Source organism: Phoca vitulina, unplaced genomic scaffold (assembly GCF_004348235.1).
Source record: "Phoca vitulina isolate PV1807 unplaced genomic scaffold, GSC_HSeal_1.0 scaffold46, whole genome shotgun sequence".
Taxonomy (NCBI): Eukaryota; Metazoa; Chordata; class Mammalia; order Carnivora; family Phocidae; genus Phoca; species Phoca vitulina.
The window spans coordinates 9970683-9976754 of NW_022589749.1; positions in this window are offsets into that span (position 1 = coordinate 9970683).

Consider the following 6072-nt stretch of genomic DNA (forward strand, 5'->3'; position numbering starts at 1 on the left):
AGGGAAAGAAAAGAGCTGCGAATGGATTTGTAAGGCAGCGAGCAGCAGTAATGATGTCACCGCGGCACAGAAGGCGTTGTGATGACATAGAGCCTTTTTCCTCAAGGAAAAGAAAGGTCTAGATCCAAAGAAAGCAGGCAGTGGGAAAGAAGTTACTGCAGCCTAAGCCCTGCCTGACCTGGGGAATCTCAAAAAAGGGCATTTTTATGGGGAAGCAACTTTAGAGGCCTTCGGTTCCTCGGAACTGTGGAGCTGCAAAGTCACTCGTAACTCGTTGAACAAATATGGAGACCTTCTACGTGGACTAAGCTTTGGGTGAACAGTTCTGAACAAAACAAGAAGGATCCCTGCCTAGTGGAGCCAACAGACTGACAAGGGAAGCAAACGAGAAACAAGTAAAAGGGCTACAAATTGGGAGACTGTAAAGAAGGACGTAGATGCTGAAATAAGAGACTAGAGAAGAACCTTAGAGATAGTAAAAGATGGCGCACTCAGAAGGGGAGAGCTAAGGAGATCTAGAGGAGGAGAAAGGAGGAACCAGCCACCATTCCTGCAGGAAGTCCAATGTGGCAAGACGAGCATGTGCAAAGGCCCGATCCGGACTAGCTTAGTACACTCAGGGAAGGAGTCCTCAGAAAAGCAGTAAGGCCAGAGGGTCATGAGCAGAGAGACCCGTTCATGTGACCCCTTTGCACCAACTTTGGGGAAGACACCTAGGCATCCAGGTGGGCCAAGCTGTGCTCTTTGAGAAACAACACAATTTGGGGTACAACTGTTCAGTCTCCTCAGCTATCTAGAAGTCTCTCGAGATTCAGGAGCCTGTGAACTCTTTATCCTCCTTTGGAGTCTGTGACCATTCTAGTTGGAAGAAACCTAAGGGCTGAGGTTAACTACTACGGCCTCTTAATCTTACACATAAAGAAACTGAGGCCCTGGGAGGAGAAAATTTTTGGTTTTTCCCAAAATCCAGTGATTGGCAGACCTCCTGGCTCCCAGTCTGGCATTCACGAGGCTGGCATCATACCACATTGACCTCACGCATAACTCAGTACTGAACACAGTTGAGGCATTCAGTAAATGCTTATTGACTGACTGATGAGCTTTGTGTATGATGATGCTTCTGCTCTAACATCTGTGAACATAAGGCCTGAGTTGTCCACCCATACATTAGACTGGGCTCCACTGACCCTGTTCTCGCTCTCCTTCCAGCCCCTCCTGAGGAAGGCACACACTTGTAGAAAAGTTAGCAGAAGTATTTCATATTATCTGCAAGCAAAAGGTTTTATTGAGTTCAAAAGGAGCACTCGGTAGTTTTCTTCTTTTGAACTTGTTATACTTGGCCTCAAAACGTGGCCTTGAGGAGGAAAGTCCACAGCAAAGAGGAAGGGAAGGTCAAAAGTCAAGTTAGGTTCAGGGTACTAACTCAGTGTTTTTTTTCTCTCCGGGAAAAGAGTAGACCTGTCAAGTTGGGAATAATTGCCATTATTTCCAGGAAATTCTCACCCATGAGCCTTAAGATGTTATCCAGAAATTTCTCACAGTCCTCACAGAAGGAGAGAATAAGGTTAGGGGTCAGAGCACTCCAGAATATAGAGGGATAAAGTGACTCAGTCAAGAACACACATCGGGAACACACCCACTTCTGAATGTCACTTTTGTCTACAGTGACCACTAAAATGCTCAGCTGAAACATTCACATCTCAGCCTTGCCTGTTGTTTTTTTTAAAGATTTTAGAGCACGCACCTGCAGGTGGAGAGGGATGGGGGAGGGGCCGAGGGAGAGAGAATCTCAAGCAGGCTCCTTGCCCCACACAGAACCTGACATGGGGGCTCAATCTCCCGACCCTGAGATCATGACCTGAGCCAAAATCAAGAGTCGAACCCTTAACTGACTGAGCCCCCCAGGCGCCCCTCACCTGGTTCTTTTATAACTCTTCTCAAACCTGTTTTCTGCCACAGACCTAGTCAAAGACAGTTTCCTTTGCCAAAGAGGGCAAACCATACAAACATCTTGTTTTCTGCTGCTCTAAAAACTTCTCATCACTCTTAAAAGTGACCGGAAGGAGAAAAGGAACGTCAGAAAATCCTTACATTGAAGGAAAAAAAAAAAAAAAAGAAAATCCTTACATTGGTGCCAAACCTGTCAAGTTAATGTGTGGGTGGACTTGCACATTTTCCTCCTTTTGGCAGACTGATATTTGGATTTCTCTACACACCTACGTCTGCCTGTAATGTTTGTGGGTTAACTAAGATTTTGTTCTGGCAAACCACGAGCGACGTATGCATGTGCCAGGGCTGCTCTCTCAATGGGAGCATTGTTACCACCAGAGAAATGAATCTCCTGTTTCACAACATCAGGAATCATTTGGAGAGCATAAAGTAACCTTCACATAGTTGAACCTTAAAATCAGCTAGCCTTGAGTTTAGAATTCTTGCTCTTCAACACAAGTTAGTAGAAGTATACATATTTTTGGTTGGAAGAGCTGGGAGAAAATGTGTTGACCTGATGACAGGGTATCCATAGCATATGCTATACAGTTACGTGTGGGCAGGGGAGGAATTACTCCCCAAGGCAACAGGTAAAGCTGTCACGCTCCTCACAGCCTGACGTCACCATCTACTAAGTGCCCAACATGACCTAAGCAAGAGTCAACAAGAAAAAAAAAATCATCTTAGACACAAGCCCTGCTTTGGGGAGAGAAGATAAAAATAACTTTAAAAATACTATATATCTTTATAAGGTTGATATTTTTGTGTGTTATAAAGGTGGAGGGTGAAAAGAGGTTGGTTATTTTGATTTGAGGTTTGGCTCTTTTGGTTATTTTCCCCCCTCTTATTTTTTGCTCCTACGTGGAGTTTAATAAACTATTTCAGGTACACACAACGAGAAAGGGAGAGCAAGAGAGAATGAAAATATAACATTCATAATGACCAGGTTAAGGAATAGATATCACAGACACAATTGAAACCCCTATGTATCCTTTCTCCTCAATCCCATTTCTCTATTCCCTTCTCCAGAGGGTAGCTACTAGCCTATTATTTTACCTTATATGTATAGATTCAGGAATTTAATAAAAATATTTATATACAGGTACTTTTTTAGGATTTTATTTGACAGAGAGAGACACAGCGAGAGAGGGAACACAAGCAGGGGGAGTGGGAGAGGGAGAAGCAGGCTTCCCACTGAGCAGGGAGCCTGATGCGGGGCTCGATCCCAGGACCCTGGGATCATGACCTGAGCTGAAGGCAGACGCTTCACGACTGAGCCACCCAGGCGCCCCTACAGGTATTTTCTGCTACTCGTTTTTTATAGTCAACGTTAACTTTGAGATGGATCCTTGCTAGATTATATAGTTTGAAACCTTTTTTTTCCCCACACCGTATGGCATCCCATTATATACATTTATGACAATTTAGGAAATTCTTCTGTGGTTGTGTGTGTGTGTGGGGGGTCATAGATATTTACATCTTCAATTTTATTGGATATCGCCAGATTGTTCTCCAAAGTGGTTGTTCCAAGTTTTTTTTTATTGTGATTAAATACACGTAATGTAAAATTTATCATTCTCACCATAGTTGAGTGTAGATTTTGGTGGCATTAAGTACATTCCCATTGTACAACTATCACCACTACTCATCTCCAGAACTGAAAACTCTGAACTCCTTAAGCAGTAACCCCCATTTCCCATCTCCCTCTAGCCCCTGGGAATCACTGTACTTCTTTCTAGCTCTATGAACTTGACTATGCTAGGTACCTCTGGTATGTTCATTCGTACAACATTGGCCTTCTTGGGACTGGCTTATTTCACTCAGCTGAAGGTCTTTTTTTTTTTTTTTTTTAAAGATTTTATTTATTCATGAGAGACACAGAGAGAGAGAGAGGCAGAGGGAGAAGCAGGCTCCCAAGGAGCAGAGAGCCCGATGCGGGACTCGATCCCAGGACCCTGGGATCATGACCTGAGCCGAAGGCAGACGCTTAACCATCTGAGCCACCCAGGCGCCCTCAGCTGAAGGTCTTCAAGGTTCACCCATGTCCTAGCAGGTCTCAGAATTGTATGCCTTTTAAAAGCTGAATATTCCATTGTATGTAATCCCATATATTGTTTATCCGTCAGTTGATGGATTGGGCTCTTTCCACATTTTGGCGGTTGTGAGCGACGTCGCCGGGCACACTGACGTACAGCTAGCTGCTTAAGTCCTTGCTTCAGTTCTTTTGGGTGTATATTCAGAAGTGAAGTTGCTGGACTATATAGTATTTTTAATTTGAGGAACTGCCAGGCTGTTTTTGGTGACTGCACAATTTTATATTGTCAGCGGCCATGCAAAAGGATTTCTTTTTCTTCATATCCACACCAGACTTGTTTTCTGGTTTTTGTTTTTTGTTTTTTTGGTAATAGCCATCCTGGGTTGGGTCGTGTTGTCATTGCTGTTAACTAGGGTTTCTTGTGTCAAAAGAATGAGCATCGGGCGCCTGGGTGGCTCAGTTGGTTAAGCGACTGCCTTCGGCTCAGGTCATGATCCTGGAGTCCCTGGATCGAGTCCCGCATCGGGCTCCCTGCTCGGCAGGGAGTCTGCTTTGCCCTCTGACCCTATCCCCTCTCATGTGCTCTCTCTCATTCTCTCGCTCTCAAATAAATAAATAAAATCTTTAAAAAAAAAAAATGAGCATCGTTTCATTTCTTATTCAGTACAGTTCAGTTGCAAGAGGTCTGAAACGTTCCGAAACCCGTAAGGATTATCTATAGAGAGAATTTATCTTTATTCCTACAACCCAGGAAGATAGTTTGGGATGCACAGAAAATTGAATGTTTCTATATAAAAAGTATGTGACTAATTGTTCCTGCAACAAAGGTCTTCTTAGATTAAGACCCAGAATATGAAAGCAAAGAAAGGACTGGGAAGCAGCTGGCTAGAACATCAGAAGGCACTTATGGCAGCCTCCGATACGCAGGCTCTTGAGTAGCCCTTTCTTGGATCACACGGGGTTGGTCTGCGTGATATACACAATGGCAAAAGTGATGGCACATCACTCCCAAGAGGGGATTTCTAGGTTTCCCTCTCCTCCTCACATGACCAGCTCTGGGGGAAGCTGGCTGGCCTATCATGCAGACGTTTAAGCAGCCAACGCAGAAGGGCACATGAAGTGAGCCATCCCCAGTCAAGCCTCAGGTGACCGCAGTCCCCGCCAACAGCTTGACTGCAATCTCCTGACGGTTCCCAAGCCAGAACCATTCAGCTAAGCTGCTCCCGTATTCCTGACACCCAAAAACTATGTGAGATAATACAGGTTTGTTCAACTAAGTTTGGGTGTAGTTTGTTACACGGCAACAGATAACACAGTATCTATACCGTGGTCATAGGAGGGAAGGATAGATAAGTGACATAACTTCAATGGGGCGCCTGGGTGGCTCAGTCTGTTGGGCGTCTGCCTTTGACTCAGGTCATGATCCCAGGGTCCTGGGATCGAGCCCTGCATCAGGCTCCCTGCTCAACAGGGACCTGCTTCATCCCTCTCCCTCTGTCCCTCCCCCATGCTTGTGCGCGCTCTCAATCTCTCCCCCCACCCCCCGTCAAATAAAATCTTAAACAACTAAAAAGGATCATTTAAATGACCAAGGGATGGTCAAGTAAATCATGGTAAATCTGATTCAGGTATATTTTCCAGTCATTAAAATAAGATCATGAAGCAATATGGAAAATCCAGTATGAATTCATACTGAGGTACAAAAGCAAAATATAAGTGTATGTCTGTGCTCAGATTACACCCATGAACAAGTCAGGTTTGTCTAGGAACATAGAAAGTCTATTTAAGTTGTTGGACCTAGAGAACCTAATTCAAAACAAAAAGAAAGGTTTACAACAGAGAAGCGTCCTGATAGTTAACATGTTTGATTTGCTTTTTGCAGCTCACCAAAAACATTTGAAATAAAGTGCAAAACAAAAACGAGGTAATAAGGGTAAGAGGAGGTAATTTTTACCTCCTCTGTTGCTCAGCCAACCCCACTTCACAGGGAAGATCATCTGTAGGAGTAACTTCTGCTTCTCGGAAGAGCAATTCACAGGTCGTCCCTG